Source organism: Belonocnema kinseyi, chromosome 4 (genome assembly GCF_010883055.1).
Source record: "Belonocnema kinseyi isolate 2016_QV_RU_SX_M_011 chromosome 4, B_treatae_v1, whole genome shotgun sequence".
NCBI lineage: Eukaryota > Metazoa > Arthropoda > Insecta > Hymenoptera > Cynipidae > Belonocnema > Belonocnema kinseyi.
This window is the reverse complement of record NC_046660.1, coordinates 141,408,528-141,427,981: the sequence shown is the minus strand read 5'-3', so window position 1 is coordinate 141,427,981 and position 19,454 is coordinate 141,408,528. Positions and strand designations below refer to the sequence as shown.

The window sequence follows — 19,454 nt, the reverse complement described above, 5'->3', positions numbered from 1 at the left end:
AATGCATTAATATATTTCAGAATCTTTAAAATACTTAAAATTAAAAAAGTTGTTATGATCATCTTCTCGGGCATTTAGAAATCAAACTTTTTCTTTTGTGGCCATTTTTTCATATTGCCCGTTATTTGGCTTAAAAGTTTCATTTTCGTGTTTTTTGAAACTTTGTAAATGCTATAACTCTAATAATTTTTTATTTTATGAAAAAACTTATTGGAATCAATTGTTTGACTTTTTAAATACTATTAGTAACCGTATAGAGAATTCTTGAATTTTGAAAAAGTCGTGTATACAAAGCCGGTACCGGTAAGAAAAAAATTTTCGGTACCGGTAAAAAGCATATTTTAAGGATAGAGCCTAGAATGCGGGAAGAAAATAATAAAAAATTATTTTTCCCAAATGTGTTTACTGCAACTGTTCAATCCTCAATATCGGCCATCTAGCTAGTTTGTTTCCTAGAATCAAGACTTGGAAAAATGTTATTTCTGTGACCAGTCACAGAGGTGCCTTCTAGTCCAACTACACGTTGTTGGAAAAGGGTAAGTATTTTTATCAAAATCATTTCTTTGAACAGTCACAGGGGTGCTTACATGCCGCCACGAGGCGTTGGAAAAGGGCATGTTTGCGACCTTACATTATTTCTGTGACCAGACGCAGAGGTGCCTTTCTGCCCCCACGAGGCGTTGGAAAAGGTGTAGGGGAGCGACCTTTCATTATTTCTGCGACCAGACACAGGTGTACCAGTCGCTAGGCGTCCTTCCCGCCGCGCGTTGCGTTGGAAAAGGGGTAGGGGGTGCAACCTTACATTATTTCTGTGATCAGTCACAGGGCTGCCTGCCCACCCCTACTTAGCGTTGGAAAAGGGGTAGGGGTGCGACCTTTAATTATTTCTTTAACCAGTAACTAGGGGTCCTTCCCGCCCACGAGGCGTTGGAGAAAGGGGAAGGGGTGCGACCTTTAATTATTTCATTGACCAGTCATAAGGGTGCTTTCCCGCCCCCACGTGGCATTGGAAAAGGTGTAGGCGTGCGACCTTTAATTATTTCTGCGACCAGTCACAGGAGTGCCTACCCGCCTTTACGTGCTATTGGAAGAGGGGTAGGGTTGCGACCTTTTATTATTTCATTGACCAGTCATAAAGGTGTCTTTCCGCCCTTACGTGGCGTTGGAAAAGGGTGGGGGTGCGACCTTTCATTATTTCTGTGACCAGTCACAGGGTTACCAGTCGCTAGGCATCCTTCCCGCAACACGTGGCGTTGGAAAAGATGCAGGGTTGCGACCTTACATTGTTCTGTGACTAGGCGCAGTGGTGTCTTCCCGCCCCAACGAGGCGTTGGAAAAGGGGTAAAGGTGCGACCTTACATTATTTCTGTGATCAGTCACAGGGGTGCCTGCCCGTCCCCACGTAGCGTTGGAAAAGGGGTAGGGGTGCGACCTTTCATTATTTCCTCAATCAATCACTAGGGGTCCTTCCCGCATCACGTGGCGTTAGAAAAGGGGTAGGGGTGCGACCTTCCATTATTTCTGCGACCAGTTACAGGAGTACTAGTCGCTAGGCGTCCTTCCCGCCCCACGTGGCATTGAAAAGGGGCAGGGTTACGACTCTACATTATTTCTGTGACCAGGCGCAGAAGTGCCTTCCCGCCCCCGCGAGGCGTTGGAAAAGGGTAGGGGTGCGACCTTTCATTATTTCTACGACCAGTCACGGGAGTGTCAGTTACTAGGCGTCCTTCCCGCCCAACGTGGCGTTTGAAAATGGGTAGGGGTGCGAACTTTCATTATTTCTGCGACCAGTCACAGGGGTGCCTACCCACCCCTACGTGGCATTGGAAAAGGGGCAGGGTTGCGACCTCACATTATTTCTTTGACCAGTCACAGATGGGCATACCTGCCGCTACGAGGCGTTGGAAACGGGTTAGGGGTGCGTCCTTAAATTATTTCTGTGACCAGATACAGGGGTGCCTGCCCGCCTCTACTTAGCGTTGGAAAAGGGGTAGGGGTCGAACTTTAATTATTTCTTTAACCAGTCACTAGATGTCCTCCCCGCCCCACGTAGCGTTGGAAAAGGGGTAGGGGTGCGCCCTTTCATTATTTCTGCGTCCATTCACAGGGGTGCTTACCTGCCCCCACGAGGCGTTGGAAAAGGGCATTGTTGCGACCTTACATTATTTCTGTGACCAGACGCAGAGGTGCCTTTCTGCCCGCACGAGGCGTTGGAGAAGGTGTAGGGGTGCGACCTTTCATTATGTCTGCAACCAGTCACAGGTATATCTGCACGCCCCCACGTAGCGTTGGAAAAGTGGTGGGGGTGCGACTTTACATTATTTCTGTGACCAGTCACAGTTGTGCCTTCGCGCCCCTACCTGCTATTGGTAAAGGGGCAGGGTTGCGACCTTACCTTATTTCTTTGACCAGTCACACGTGTGCTTACATGTCACCACGAGGCGTTGAAAAAGGGGTAAGCATGCGAACTTACATTATTTCTGTGACCAGGCGCAGGGGTGCCTGCCCGCCCCCACGTGGCGTTGGAAAAGTGTCAGGAGTTCGACCTTACATTATTTATTTGACCAGTCACAGTGGTGCCTACCTGCCCCCACGAGGCGTTGGAAAATGGGTAGGGGTGGGACCTTACATTATTTCTACGATTAGCCACAGGGATGCATTTCCGCCCCCACGAGACGTCAATAATAATTCTTGAGTCTAAAATCGACGATAAAGTGTGATTTATACGTAGAACGTTTAGTTAAACGCGTCAAAAGCCAAGAAGTATCAAAATAACTCCTTAATTACATGGCCTTACTCTAAAATGTGTAGAAGTCCCTTTCATATGCTTGAAATGTACTTTTTGCTGGTACAGCTGGTGTATATGAACTTCGTAAATAAAAGACGTAATTTAAAAAATTTTTAGCACTGAAAATTATATTTTCAGGTGTTTTCATGTCCAGTTTTAGTATCAGCGCATCAACAGACATCATTATATGATTTTAAAAAAATGTACAAAAAAAAGGAAGAGGAAAAAAGCCGGCAACTTGCAATCTTGCCGGGGCCGGCAACATTGTTATTTGCCGGCGCCGGCAGGCTTGCCACTACGTCCCTTAAATTACATGAATTCCTTGTATGCCATGAATTGATTGTGTTGAATGAATTCCTTGAATTCATTGAATTGCAGGAATGCCTTGAATTTCATGAATTCCCTGAATTTCAAGAATTCCGAGAATTCCATGAATATGCGCGCTCTACCGCTATCTTGCTAGAAGTATGTTTTATAAAAAAACCGGTAAAAAAAATTGTGTGTACCGGTATTTTTTTTGTCGATGCCGACAATTTTTTTTTACCGGTACCGACAATTTTTTTATTACCAGTACCGACAGTGTATACACTTCGTTTTGAAAGAAGTGGCCGCAAAAATATTCAAAATGTGTATCAAAGGCCAATCTAATAGATTAATTTTTTCAAAAGTATCGAGTTCATAGACAGAAATGTATTTTTCATGTAACCACTGTGAGAAGCTCTTTTAACCTGCAGGTTCTTGCACTTCAGTTTTCTTTACAGAATTCTCTTTTCTTCTGATTTTTAAGTATTTTATATTCCAAAGAAAAATGAAGTATCGAGCACTATTTGAAATAGGTAATATTCAAACTAGGCATCCATTTTTGTCTTTTAGATCAATCAAAAACTGGCGTTTTACAGAGGTTTTTAAAAAGCAGAAAATGTTTTTTGTCACTGAGGTTATTAAAACGTCCTTGAACTCGAAAGTTCTGTATTTTTTAGCAGATTTAGACACTTTCTAAGCGGATTAAATCTCTAAAGAGAAAAAAGTATCGTGCCCTTTGTGATATAAGTGAAGTTCAATTTTTTTTACATGTTATAAATTGCCATTTTAAAAAATCTATTCCACATTTAAAATTGAGTAAAAAAAGTGTGATAAAAGAATTGCGATAAACTGAAAACTGTACGTTTTATGAACATTTTCCTATAGCAGACAATTATTTTCTTGTCATTGATGTTATTAAAGCATTTATTTACTTGAATTTTCTTAATTATTTATTACTTTTGGATCGCTTTTAGGCGTTTTATAAATTTTAAGACAATAAGTATTTAGTCCTTTCTTAAATAAGTGGCACTTAATTCGTTGTTTCACATATTTTATATTATTGCTTAAGGAATGTTATTTCGCACTAAAAAATTAGAGATTATTATATAAAAGAGTTGGATAAATTGATAACTGCGCATTTATGGAGGTTTTTGTATAGAAGAAAATCGTTTTTTGTCATCAAGGTTATTAAAGCATTTTTGCACTTGAAACTTCTTTAGTGTTCAATACTTTTGAATATTTTATAAATTTTTTTAAATATTTAAAGAAAAAAGCATCGAGCCTTTTTTTAAATAACTAAAACTCAAATTCAAGATGGTTTGGGCTCACCATACGACTTGGTACGACGCTGCCTTGCAATACTAGGGCTAGATTTTGTTACCGAGATTCAAGTGCTTTGATAGCGAAGTCGGTAGAGCGCGCTGTTAGGACACACTAGTTTAGGTACTTAAGGTAGGGTTCGAATACTCGGAGAGAGCGATTTTTCAAAGCGTTTAAGCGTGCGATTATATGTGCAAGTAACCATGTGTGCGAATGATATATTTTAATAATTTAAAAAATAAAGGTTATATGACAATAATTTTAAAAATAATTTTTTTGTTTGTTGAAAAATCGTGTTTTGATTTTTTATAAACTGTCGCTTAGGAAGTAAACTATGTTCTGCATTTAAATGCATCTCTATATGAAGTAATACAATAAAGTTTCAGAGTATTACACCAATTTCACCAAATAAAATGTATTAAAGTTAGAAAGAACATTTATCGGTACATTATTTTGTATGCATTCCTAGATTCACAATATGCGATGCCTAGATGCGCACTAGATGCCTCCTAGATGCTCGCTAGATGCTTCCTAGATGCACACTAGACGCTTCTTAGATGCCCACAAGAGGCTTCCTAGATTCAAACTATACGATTCCTAGATGCGCACTACACATTTTCTAGATGCCCACTTGACGTTCCCTAGACGCGTACTACACACAGGTGTAGATATTAATAGAGGCGGCTTAAGAAGAATTTACTGCTTACCCCATAAAGAAGGGACTGAGGACGGTGACCCTTATGAGTCTAGCATTCGTTTAGTTTTAATATAGCGAGAGGTCAGTTCTAGATGATGTGTTCCTAGACGATATCATCTAGACATCGTCTAGATTTCCGATAGGGGACACCGGAGTTCACAAGAGGATAAAAAATGCGTTAGAAACCCGGCTGAAGTACTGATCGCCCTATCTCTAGTCCCTATATTTTTATAAATATGAAAGAAACCATACATTTTTTGTAATTATTAATATGAAAGAAACCATATATTTTTTGTAATTATAAAAATGAAGAACTAGATAGACGTTCCTTAATGCTTTTTATTTAGTTTTTTAACATTTTAACTAGATATTTTGTAAGAACGGAAGTTATTGCGTGAAAAAAAATTTGGTGCAATTTCAGAATAGATAAAAAAATTTCAAACAAATTTTAAGATTACCTTTACATGGCCATAATATTTACTTAAAAAAACATCACGTGCGTCCTACATTACGAACGAAGACAGATTGATGTGTAAACAGTTTCCTTAAACGTTAATAACTTTCACTTTTCCGTACACATATAAACATGTAGAAGAATACTATACGAAGCCGAAAGAATACCTCACTTTTCCATCCATATAACAATATGTAGAAAAGTACTGTACGAGGTCGAAAGAATCCGGTGTATCGGAACCTTGCATCTTCCAACAGTTCGGTGTAGGCAAATTCTTCAATCCCAGGAGTAACAATTGCCTGTACGCACGTATGTCATACTATTTTTTTTTGTCAAAAAAGTCGGGGAAACTTATTTTACGCCATTTCACCTCTTTTCAGAAACTTTTAGATCTCGCATGATGGTTTTCAGTTAGATTTGTTTATAGTTTTTCCACCGCATTTTTCTGAATATTTTTATTTTGCTGGTGTGCCAAATTGCTTATTTCTATAATGCTCATGAGCGTTATTGAAGAATGTGTGCGCTCATTATATATTCGCACAGTCTGCTGTGATTAAGTACTTTGCACATCATTCAGAGACATAGAAATTCTTACTTTCTAGATGGGTGTTTCAAAACAAATTATTTCGTAAAATTAGCAACTTCCTACGGCGTATTTTTATGTTTCTCCTACGCCATTAAGTCACAGATAGTGCCAGGAATATACTGATAACATTAACTAAATTTCACTAAAAATAGTAGATACGTCTTTCACCATTTGTACGGCAGACTTGTAGGTCAACCTATGTATAAAATACAAGTTTTACTGCACGAAAATTTAGTCGCACTTTTTAAAATAAAAACAGCAGCTCGCAAAAAAGGTAGAATCTTAAGAAGAATTTTTTTAATTCTATAAATTTTGTTTTAATTGAAAAATTTGTTTAGGTAACTTTCTACATTTTTCGACCTATGCTTACAATTGTGAACAAAACTTGTGTACCTAGGTACTCAATTTGATATTTTCTCATTCACAGTCACTTTCACCTTTGCCTGTCATTTTTCTAAAATTCGCGCAACTTAAGAATATTGACGTTTTACACATAATCGATGACGTTTAATTCAATAAGCTAAGATTGCTGAGTTTGTTTACATGTTTCTGAAATTGTCATTAACGTACTGTTTCTCTTCGGTAAATCAAAACGAATTTGGACATTTCTAAAAAATATGGGTATGACGACGTAAATTCCTTTCATAGGTAAGTATATTACATTCCTATTAAAATTTGGTAATGATTTTAATATGTCTACTTTGACTTGTTAAATTTCTTATAAGAAGCTAAATTTGTGGTCACCTGTGTTAAGTTCGGAATTTATTTATATTGGATGATTTAAATTTAATAACAAACTCTGGTCGAGGAATAATAACATATTATGTGGACACAAGTTAACAATGAGCAGCTTTAAGAGTATGATATACCACATTAAGGAAGTGTTAAAAATGAAGGAATAATAAGGAGACTGCTCTACGTACATTAGATTTGTTAATCGAAAAGACACCGTAAGTAGTAGGCTCGTAAGTGGTAATCACTTATGCGAGTTCGCAAGTGCAACGGTGTCCTCTTCATACGCCCGTGAAAGTGCGAGCTTCTGAAAATCGACAATGCTAGAGAGGTTAAGCTCTTTTGTTGATCATCATACGAATGATACGAAATAAATCTATAAATAATATTTTTAATATTTGTGAAAGCAGTATAAATCATTTTAGAAAAAAATAAGTTCCTTTTGAAACTAAAAAGTTACAAGGAATATATTCCCAGTAAATGAGAAAAGATTGAAAAGAATTTAAACTTAATAGGTGAGTATCAGGATATAAATCCGGTTTGTAGAACTTTCTGGATTCATGAATTTTTTGGTAGGTCTGAATTACGTCGAATCCCGAATGCAATGATTAGAAGAAATGTCTGGTCTTATCCGTCTTAAATCTTTGCATCCTTTTTTTCGACGTTATGTTTGGTAAGATAGCTGTTTTTTAGGTTATGCCTTGAAGAATTATTTAATTGGAATGAAAATGTATCGATGAGACAAGAAGAGTAAAGAATACTTTTGAATTCGAAGTTTATTTTTAATCCAGAGGATTAGAAAAAATACGAAGTATCGTCTGTCTGTTAATTGATAATTAATTGGACCTTATATCGCCGGGTGAGAAGAAGAACGTAGTATCTGATTTTTGTTTAAAGAGACGTCGTATCTCGCTCCCGGTTCCAATAGATTATGAGCGAGATACGATGTTTCGTGAAATAAAAATGAGACTCTACGTTCTTCCGCTCACCCGGCGATATGTCAGTACTAAATTTGTTAATATTTTATTTATATGTTTCACCTATAGGTGTAACCTATAAGAAATGACATAGGATCCTAAATAGATTCATATATAGGGCCCTATTAGGGTGGCCCAAAAAATGACATTTGAGACATTTCAATGGGCACATTGACCAAATCGTTCTCTTATGCAAATAAATTCACCCATGTTTTTTTATTTTAAAAAAATAAATGTTAGCGGTTGCTCTAGCCATTTTTATGTCTCATGGAGTTTAGCATTTAACATTTTTTCAATTTTTACCTTAATCGATTTTGGTCAGGAAATTGTAATTCAATTTATTTGAATTTTTATATGCTTGATTTATTATCAGTGATTTCTTATCGTATTTTTATATCTCAGAAATTATTTGCAAAAGTTTTGGGCATATAAAAAATCGCATAAAATGGCAATATTGGGAGGCGCATTGTAAGCCTCGGATACACTTGTGTAACTTGATATTTTGAAGAAAAATTTTTAAAACTATTGAGAACAGATTTCTAGAAAAAAAGAATAAACTTTTTATTTGATTGAGAAAAGAGTAAGAAAAGCTGATGAAAAATGACACATTTAAGTTGAACATGGGTTGAAGAGACTGCAGGTGGAGGGCTGCATAAAACGTTAGCCCTCGGCGGGGCCTCTCATTGTACACCGTATTTGCTGGGCCCCAAAATACGGTCACTGACAATGAATAGAAAGGCACAGTAATCATAAGTTAATAAATCTATGACTGCTCTCCGGGTCGACCATGTAGCTGGTATTAGAACTTCTCTATTTTAAGTCAGGAAACTTTGAAGCCCCAGATCAGCGGCTAAAAATATTTTTTTTTAAAATGAAAAAACATGGGTAAATTTATTTGCCTAAGAGAACGATAAGGTCAACGTGCCCGTTGAAATTTCTCAATTGTCATTTTTTGGGCCACCCTAGGTCCTATGTAGGTTCCTGTATTGGACCCTATCCAGATACGCAGTAGTATTCTGTGGCACCTATGGCTGCGCATACGTTTTTTGGTCAGTCAGGGCCATCTGGAGACGTACGTACCTTTAGGTACCATTAGGTACGTAACATCCTATATAGGATCATATATAAGAATTTTTAGTTGGAGAATTCGGGAAGATTAACTACAGGAAAGTTATAATAAGTATTGTTTTGTGTCTAGAAATTGTAACTGTCACTTTAGCGCTAATGGCGCGCAACATTTTTTATGACATAGCTTATAGGCAGAAGAAACCTATAGAATGGGATTGGTCAAGATTCCATAATTCGGTGAAAAAGAAGCGACGAGACAAGCTCTGTCGCTCACCGATATTAAAAATGCACCGAGCACTGAAGCCACCACAAATTAAATTTGAAACATTCTTGTAACATATAGGGTTACATTTAGTATGCTTTGAATGCATGAAATTCAATTCCTTTCAATACGCCTACGTTCTATTCTAACTTAAAATTTCTATTAACTCCGTTAATAATTCTATTCTTACCACTTTATGATTCAATTCTTTGATTATCACAGTCTTGTAAAACTCTTTTTTCAATCAACTTTATAACGCAAACAAATTTCCGGTTGCAAAAAGAAAACAAACTCGCATAACCTGCTCAACATACTTTATTCTATTTGCTTTCAAAATCTGTCTTAACTCGCTTTTTCTTTGCATGAGAAGAGGACACGTTGCGCTTGCGCACTCACAGAAGAGTGATTACGGCTTATAGACTTGGCACTTACGGTGCCGTTGCTCCTTCCAGATCCGAAAAATTTCCCCATGACAGTTCGGTCTCCTTATTATTCGTTCGTGGTATTCAAAAAATTGTTTTTAAAAGTGAAAACTTGTTCCATAAGCGCGCTCCCCCCGCTATGAAGGGTCCTAAATCACCTTTCTTGAACATTGGTTTAGGCTCTTTACTATATTTACCAAAATGCCATATGGATACTACTGTGAATTGAGAGACACCTTTACATTGGTTATGCATAATGCAGTGATTGAATCGATTAGCATATCTAGCTAACCTATCCTTTGTACCTGTCTAGAAACCCAGTAAAATTTAACGCGATTTCTCCAACTGAACTGACGTTTTCAGGAACCATATATGTCACGAGGTGGTAGGGAGCAGTGGATATTCATAGAATTCCCATGAGCGAGAACTCATTGCGTGAGAATATTTTTTAATAAAGTTCAGAAATTGTTTTGTTTTGTTAATCTAAAGCCATTAAATATGGCATTATCCAATCTAATTTACGAATTGACACCTTAAGTTGCTCTTGTTTTCCTAGTGGTTGTCGAGCTTGAACAATTGCATTCAAGCCACTGCGCGATCTTGTCAGGATAAGTTCATGCTTTGTGCTTAAAACGACCTTTCGATAGTTTTCAGAAAATCCTAGGAACATACTGAGTAGTCTAGTGATAGAAAAGTATCCCTGATCATTGCTAAGACGTTGTGTTCCTTCGGTGATGTCAAGTCATTCAGCATTCTCCATAAAATAAATTTGTTTAGGGATAAGTGAGTCGCAGCTTTTTATGTTGCTTGTGAGATAGACATTCTTGCAACGATCAATGTCAATACTTTTAAGTTCATAGCGAAGTTAATAAAACATATGGCATCTGGCATTGCCTACTAGTGCCGTACCAGTAAGAGCTGAAACTTCATCAGGCCTTGCCAGCTTTCCATACACCTGTAGTAAAATTTTTCTGGGTAGTATACACAAATCTTGATGCTGGACAGCAATTCAAACTGCATTACTGTTGAATGATAATGAGGCATAAGGCTGATGTGCCTGAATCTCACATTGCGCTGTGGGCTAGTGAAATTTCACTGATGCTTGAATATTTAGTATTTTTTCTTTTTTTTGTTGCAACAAAAGGATATGTTAATATCTTGAATAGATGCTTCAGTTCCTTTTTTCCACGAGGTTTGATTTTTAGACCAAGCCGTGTCAGAAAGAGCAAGTTCTGCGGCGCTTTGCGTGCTGTTTGAGAAATGGCTTATCACTGGTGGTATAACAGAAAAAATCTCATGAATCATGTACACTTTGTGATCGTTAATGTAAACTTCGGTAGTGATATTGCACTCAACTCTCAGAGCATTGAGTTGGAGAATAGCCACATGTAGATCAGTAATATGAGTCTTATTGGCTTCGAAAATACTTTGGTGCGAATCCCACCAATCATCCAACATAATCGTGTGATTGAAACTACAATTCACGATCAAAATTTATTTTGCTGTGTAGTGTGTTATTATTTGGTTTGATGTTTTTTGTAATGCCATCGATTGATAGAGCCTTCTAGACATAACTCTCAATGTCTTTGATTTTATAGCTTCCACTATTTATGGTCACTACTCGACCACCGACTCAGATGTTATTTCTTCCAGTGCCAACGTTAGGAATCACATTGAACGTGGGCAACTCGACGAGTCCAAGTGCATAGTTCTTATGAAGAGTGAGTTCTATTGGTAGAAAATACTCGGACTCTGGCACAGAAGATTTTTCTCTCGCCGCACAGTGCGGTGAATTGGAAAATTGGGGTTCAAAATGATCCAGAGCCTCCAATTTTCATCCGATTAAATCTTCTTTTTTTTTTAAATTAAATCTAACTAAATTTTGAAGATAACTGGTAAGGGCGATTATGCTTGTTTGTTATTCAAATTGCAAAATGCCAAAAAACAAGAATTTTTCATATTTGAGCTGCCTGTTCTGTAGAATTCATTAAGTTTACCTTTAAAAGGTTAAATACTGATAGATTTACAATCGATTAACAAATCCTAATAACTTAGACGAAGTTCGTGCAATCTGTTCAATTGTTATAAACAAATTTATGAACAAAATCGATTATTGCTGTACATTGAAGCTTTGAAGTTATTTTCATCACGTTTTCCCCGCGAAATCGAGTGAAATTAATGTTTCGTTGGAAGCAAACACTAAAGTATAACTTTTTTAATTGTTATAAACAAATTTCATAAACGAATTTAATAAATAAGCGCATCTGTATATATAAAATGAATTTTTTCTGCGCAATCATTAGGTTCGCCTTCAAAAATGGAAATTTCATGACAGAAATAGACAATAAAATTACTTACTATTGTTATAAACAATACTGATTAATAAATGCATGAAACGGCCACTCTGATAGAAAAAATCCAATTTTTTATTGGTAATTTTATCCCTAAATTAATATTCTGATGGAGGACACTGACGTTTGACAATATTTTTCATTTTTATTAACAATTCTGCTCAACAAATGCATTTAATAGACGCTTTCAAATAGTGAAAAATGAAACAACTGAAAATCAAGAGACGTGTTTTCCCGACTTTCATTATTTACGACTGTTGAGTCGTAGGAGTTTCATTTTTTATGATATAAGCAACATTTAATCAAGAAAGAGATTTTTCCTATTTGAAAGCGTCTATTAAATGCATTTGTTGAGCAGAATTGTCAATAAAAATGAAAAATATTGTCAAACGTCAGTTTCCTCCATCAGAATATTAATTTAGGGATAAAATGAACAATTGTGCAAAAAAATGGATTTTTTCTATCAAAGAGTGACCTTTTAATGCATTTTTTAATCAGTATCGTTTACAACAATGGTAAATATTTTGAGTGTCCATTTTTGTCGTGGAACTTCCATTTTTGAAGGCAAACCTAATGATTGCACACAAAAAATGCATCTTATATATACAGATGCGCTTATTTATTAAATTTTTTCATAAAATTTGTTTATAACAATCAAAAAATTATACTTTAGTGTTTGTTTTCAACGAAACATTAATTTCACTCGATTTCGCGGAGAAAAACGTGATGAAAAGAACTTCTAGGCTTCAATTTACAGCAATAAGGGATGAGCAAGTAAGGGGTGAGAGTAAATGTTTTATCCATGTTGGTATTCTTCTCTATATTGACTAGTCAGTTCATAACATAGTCTTATATAGACAGTATTTACCTTTAATATGCAGTTGTTCGCATACAAATTTTAAGGTTCACATTTAACACTGTCATAGTCCTGATATCTATCATGATCGTGATTTATGATGCTACCAACACCGAGGTGATCTACGAGATCCGATTGTGGACGAAGATTACCGAAACTATCGAAGTATAGAACATTATCTTCATTTTTTTATAACTTACCCAGTGGGTTCGAGAGCCGTTACTATCATCACCATTGATAATAGCTCATGCTATTTGGTTGGGTCCCTTCACTGGTTGTTGATTGATCATTAACACTTCACTAAAATATGGGATCTTTAGAGCTTTAGCGTAATTAGACAGATCAGCATTAGTGAATGCATGGTGAGGTAGTTTTGCCACAAGTTTATTGGAGCCAATCTTAGACAAAGTCTCCGTCCTTCTCGGTAAGCTTTGATATGAAGACCTAATCATTTTCTGTTTGGGTTTAGGTGTAAACATTTGAACTTCGAAGATATTGGAACGACACGTGTATTTTATACTTGATGTTTAACGTCGTCTTCGTTTTTGATAGCTTCTCGTGCACCTCTGATTGTAGATTTAATAGCCACTTTTGCAGCACTACTTCATTTCACTGCTTTTTTAGCCCGTTTGCAACCTTTCTAAAGGCTTTTAGTTTTTTTTAAACCTGGTTTCTTCGAACTGGGTTTCCCCCTTCTTTGAACTAGGTTTTTCTTCACCGCCATACCGAGTTTCACTTTGGCATTCATCACTTTAGTTATTTCTAGAGCCTTTTCGTCATTGATTGATACCAGGATTACCCTCAGCAAGTCGTTTGTCTAACATAATACCTGGACTACAGAATTACTAACCAGGTAAGTATAACTTTAACGGGAAGTTCTTGATGAGTATGTTGATCAATCCTTTACCTCGATGATGACGGCGTTATATTTTATTCCCTTTACGGTACACAATAATTTATCACTGAATGGAAGTTAGCACGCAACTGAATCGAAAGCTGTATGAGCGCTGTATTTATAGCTTTCGCAAGTGAGATCAAGATGTGGCTAGAAAAACAACCCGTCAAACTTCCGGTAGTCAACTTTGATATACCTTACTCTGATATCTTTGATAAAACGACATGTCTGTCTATTGCCAGTGTTCGTGCAGTTTTTTATTGACCTATAAATTGTGGAGAAACAAATATATTAGTTGCCCTTATTTTATACTCGATCGGATTGAAATTTGACCATGTCTTGCGTCTACTCGAAATCCCTCAAACAGCGAAAGTATGAATTCTCGGCATAGATTTTATGTAATGTAGAGGGTGTTAAATATTTTCTTTTCAGTGAGCATGAAGGAATAGTACCACTAATAGAAGCTCAGCAAAATTCTACAATTGTCTTTGATGATGTTGCCTGTGAGAAACAGGACACTATTCGAGCTTTTTTTCTGCATGGTTAGAAATACGCATGTTAACAGTTTTTCATTTGTGGCAAAATTACGTTCGAATTCCTAAACATCTGGTCCAAGATAATGTCAATCTGTTGATAGTCTTCAAGCTGGATGAAAGGAATTTAAGACATGCGTATGGCGATCATGTGAACACTGGTATTGACAAGGACATTGAGCTGAACAAGAGAAGATACAGAAAAGGTGTTGATTGTTTCATCTCTATAAATACACTTTATGTGGCGGGAATAATTTCATTATACATTGAGACATTAGGACATCAACATGTCAAACTTTCACAGTCAAATCGCAAAAACGTTTAAGGTATTCATTATGCCACTGCAAAATATAGTTAAAAATTTTAGACCTTCAGGGAAGAAGGAAGTTAATCAAAATGAGCTTGTAAAGAAAAAAGATGAAGAAGAAGAGGATGATAACGCTTCGTTCCTTTGGACATGGTTTACGGTGTACGTCAACTTAATTATGGCAGCCTTATGATTGGTGATGAACCTATTAGTTTCGAGGGACAATATATCCAAATTTATGATAATCAATATCGATAAACTGTCGAATTGCTTAAGAGCATTTGAGACTTCGTTGTGTGGTTAATCGGGCACAGTTCCCCCGGCTTTTTTCCACAAAAATGAAAGTTTTTGAAAACTGTGTTCGGAGATGCTATAGAATATCACAACGGACGTCCCTGGACTCTTTTTTGAGGGATAAAAAAATAAATTTATTTTACTAAATAAAAATTGTATGTGCATTATTTTGAGGTCAGGATCGCTTTTCAAAGCTCTCTGTCATATCGATAATATAGGTCTATGTCGTACCGATGCTGCCGGTAGCACTCTAGAATAATTATGGAAGAGAATTGTAAGACACATAACCTCAAAAAACACACCCACATAAAATTTAGCAAAATTATTATTTTTTTACTTAACCTACAAAAAAGTATGCGGGAAAGTCTGTTATCATATTCGCTATCATTCATCAGATTTTGAAGACAACATATTTATTATTCTAGGAAAAAAGCTGGCTAAGATGGAGAAGAAGGGTAGAAAAGACACAGACGAATGAAGACGGAAAGATTGTAAATAGGAGAGAAAGCAGATACATAATAGTAAAATGTAAATATTGGAAATAGTAGATAAGTATGAGGTATTAGCCGCGGAGAAAGAGTTTGGCAATCCAAGGCAAAGCGAGGGAGTAGGTACATGCGTGCGAGGCGAAACGAAGCAAAGAAGGAAATGCGATAAGTGCGAGCGGTCTTACAGATGAGGCGTGGAGTGATGTTAGTTTTTAACGGTTAGTTTTAAGAAGATTCTGCAAAAAATGTAAATGTAAGCAAGTCAATTTTTTAAGGCCAGAAGACTAAAAAATAAACGTTTATCTATCTATATATGTATTAGAAGCGTGCTTGTAACAAGATTGTCAGTATCATGATGAGTATCGACGTGATTGGAAGTCACGTGGATCAAACTGCTGCAACAAACCGTGGGCCGCCTGGTGTTGAATTTCTGATCACCTTAGACGCTATTACGACGTAGATAAAAAGAGACTTTGTAATGTTAGCGAGGTCAAAAGACAATAAGACTCAGTCAATTTGGGATTTGTACAGTGCCTTGTACAAAACGAGATACTTACAGTGTAAAAAATAAATACAGTGACAAAAATAATTTGGTGATACGTTTACTCGAAGAATCAATTAAGGATGAATTAGAAAATCTGCAGATTGACACCCAACAAGATATTCTAGCTCAGTTGGATGCTCGAATAAATACACCTAAAAACGGACAGCGAGAAATTGTCTATAATTACTTATCTGCATAAACCTGTTAAAAAAATTATTCACATAGTCGCTTGCAAAAGCGTGGTATAGACAATACGTGCCAGGCGAACTTGATTAAAATCTACCCTATGCTCGCAAGAATAATGGCGACAGGTATTCTTACAGTTACATATATATTTTTTCCAAGCACGTCTGGACGGTTTCTCAATACAGGCAGGTGTGCACCAGATATCACTTCAGCAATGCAACATTTAAATATCCTATCCAACGATACTGTAAGTTGATAGACATTTTACCTACTCTCATATCTGAGTACGACAATGCGAATCATCGATCAATCGGTATGATACCAAAAGATGTCACTGCTGAGAATAAAAAGAAGCTGATGCAATGCTTAAAAAACTACGAAATATACCCAGAAAAAGATCAGAGTTTAAAGATGGTAACAAAGTTCGAATCAGGCATATCCATTGGAACTTTCACTCACTCCACCCTTTTACCTTGCTCAATCATTAGCAGCATATCAATATTAGTGAGGAGTTCAAGTCGTACTTTTGTATATTTCAGCATGGCATCTCATGTCAAGCTAGGAGTGGTTTAGTAGTTGTGCTGGATAAAGTCCATAGGCTTGTAAACAGTACTCACGGAAAAATTCAAAGACATCAGCCAAACGCAGAACGTCAGTCTTAACATATAATTTTACATACTTGCTGAGAGCCTTGAAATTTATTGCATACTGTACCCGTTGCTTAAAAACATAGTCATCAGATATTGATGAATCATTTAGCCTACTGTAGCATTTTTCTTTTGGCGGAAGCTAATTTTCTTTCAACCTTTCCTTCGAGTCAAAGTATTCGTAGGAAAGAACACTCTTCTTTGTAAGAAGCTGAATTTTCTCTCTTTTAAAACCGAATAACACGAAATTTACGGTTTTATATTGGGTCAGATATGATGATAACTTTTCTAATGATTTTTCCATGAAACGAAACGACCCCAACACAAATTATAAAATCATATATTACGCATATTACTTCCATGCGTGTAGGCACTGATGGAGACAGATGTCATCAGATGTGCCAGATATTGCTCACACGGGTGATAGTTGCCCGCGTCAGAGTCAAATGAAATTTTCGTGCGCCATCACGCAGCGTACTAAAAAAAGATTAAAATAAGTTAAATAAATAATATAATGTTTTTTTACTAAATGGGATTTATTAATTTAAATATATGAACATAATATAACATATAATATAACATAACATTATAGTAGCCATAATACATTGAAGAGTGAAATTGAACCTTTGAGATCGTTTTCTTATTTTTTTAAACGTAAGTAGATTTTTCTAAATGCTATAAATAGTGAGATACTAATAAAAAAGATTAAAATATAATCTTGGGATTTATCATCTGCAAAGTTTTCTGTTTCCAAGTTCACGATTTCGGAAGTTTCACCTTCGTCTTCTTTCTGTTTTCTATTCTTCTATTCCTTTTCTAATATCCAATTCTTTTACGGAAGATCATAAACGCATTTTGAAGACTTCATTTTTTTAGCAAAAAGCTTATTGTATCTTTGAGTTATTGCCGTAAGTACTTCTAGCATCTCTTCTATAAATATGCTTTTATTTTCTGGTCCTTTCAGATCGGAACATTTGACGATTGTCTCTAAAATGAAAATCGAAGGTAATAATTGTAACATTTTAAAGCCCTTTGAAATCGCTTGAAATTGCTATAAATTGTAATATACACACGGTACAGAATATCTGAAAAAAGTACGAAGATTTGAACCACCCAAGCTAACCAAATGATTGCACTGCAAGAAAGTTTTGGTAAATGTTAAACATACGCTAACTGCATAAAATAATAGTTTAATATAAAGAAATTAGATGACTTGCATGTTGGTGGCGGTAATGAGAAAGTGTGCGATGAAAGGTGGTGAGAAGTTTTCATGGAGTTTGTGTGGAAGGTGTGAGTGGAGTGTGAGGCTGGAAGCCTAGGAGGTTTTGAGGCAGGATTTGGCTAAATAGGGAAAGTGAGGTTAGGTTGTCAAGGAAGGGGTATTTTGTTGTAAGGAGCTTGGGTCTTCATGGTGGACTAGGGTGGTTCTCGTAATGCTGGGGGATGTTAGGGGAGAGAATAGGGTGCTTGCAGGGGCTGCGAGGGATGAAATAAAGCAAAGAAAGGGAAATTTTGAGTCGGTATAAGAGATAAGGGGGGATAAGGTGAGCGAGATAAGGGGGCTATGGAGCAGATGGAAAATATGATGGGGAACCTGAGGGTATGAGATGAGAAATGGGAGAAGGAGGTAAAAGAGCTGAGGGGGGAAATAGAAGGATTGCAGAGGGAGGAGGCGTCTGTAAGGAAGGAAAAAGAGGATAAAATAAAGCAGATGGAAGAAGATATTAGGGTTTGGAAGCAAAGGGTGGAAAAGGGGTTGAGAAGGTGGAAGGCAGATCGGAAATGGAAGTAATTGACAGGTGGGAGGGCGAGAAGTAAGGTATTTAGCAGAGGGTGGAGAATATTATAGAAGAGAAATTGAGAAAGCGTAAAAATAAAAAGGAGGAGAGAGCGGACAGGGAAAGGATAAGGACAATGAAGTTGAGAATGGAGAGAAGGCAGATAAGAGAAATAATATTGTAAGAAAAGGATTGAAGCTAAAGAGCGGGGAAGAATGGGAGGGAGTAGAAGCACTGCTACAGAGCAGAGGGGGGGGGGGGGGGGGGGGTTTAAAGGAAAGGTAGGGAAAGTTAGGCCGGAGGGGAGAAACAAGAATGAAGTGGCGGTTGTGGAATTGGAGAGCTAGGAACAAAATTTGGGGGTAATAGGAAACAAAAATAGGATAAAGGATAAGCAGGTTTGCATCGATCAAGGTTTGAGGAGGGAGGAAAGACATGTGCAGAGAATGCTAGACGACAGGGCTAGGAAGGAGATAAGTGAAGGGAGAGCGGCGAAGGTAGGGTGTCGTAAGATTAAAGTAGATAATAAAATGTAGATATGGGACGAGGAGAAGGAGGTGTTGAAGGAAGTGCAGGGGAATTTGTTTCGTGGAAAGTAGAAGAGTGGGAGTAAAGCAGAGTAGAGGAGTGTTAAAGGTGCTGTAATGGAACGTAGCAGAGGTAAATAAGAAAGATCAGTATTTCTGAAAGTATATTCCGGAATTTGATTTGGCGGGACTGGTAGAGACGTGGGGAAAGAGAAAGGAATGGTATAGAGCAGAGCCAAAGTTTCCAAGGGGCTATAGGTGGAGGTTACAGGAGGTGGTCAGAGTAAAGAGGACAGGAAGGGCTATTAGGAGAATTATAACAGGGGTTAAAGGTACATTAGAGGAAGAAGATCATGAAGAGGGAGAGAGGGATGGCGTGCAAATGCGGGCAGTAAAGATAGAAGGGGTAACGTATAAGTTTGTGACTGTGTACAATAAG

General features: G+C 36.9%; 1 protein-coding gene across 10 annotated transcripts in view; it reads left to right on the top strand.

The window, feature by feature from the left end:
• Nucleotides 1-19,454, top strand: part of LOC117170683 (zinc finger protein 600-like) — a 168,495-nt gene that overhangs the window by 2,835 nt on the left and 146,206 nt on the right. Inside the window, exons 2-3 of one of the 10 annotated variants that reach the window (XM_033357643.1) lie at nucleotides 6,331-6,422; nucleotides 6,576-6,796. The exons of 7 other annotated variants lie outside the window; for them this stretch is intronic. The gene's annotated coding sequence lies outside the window, so the exon portion shown is untranslated. Of the gene's footprint in view, nucleotides 1-6,303; nucleotides 6,423-6,575; nucleotides 6,797-19,454 lie in introns of all 10 variants that reach the window. 2 more of the 10 variants (XM_033357642.1, XM_033357644.1) reach the window with 2 other exon arrangements.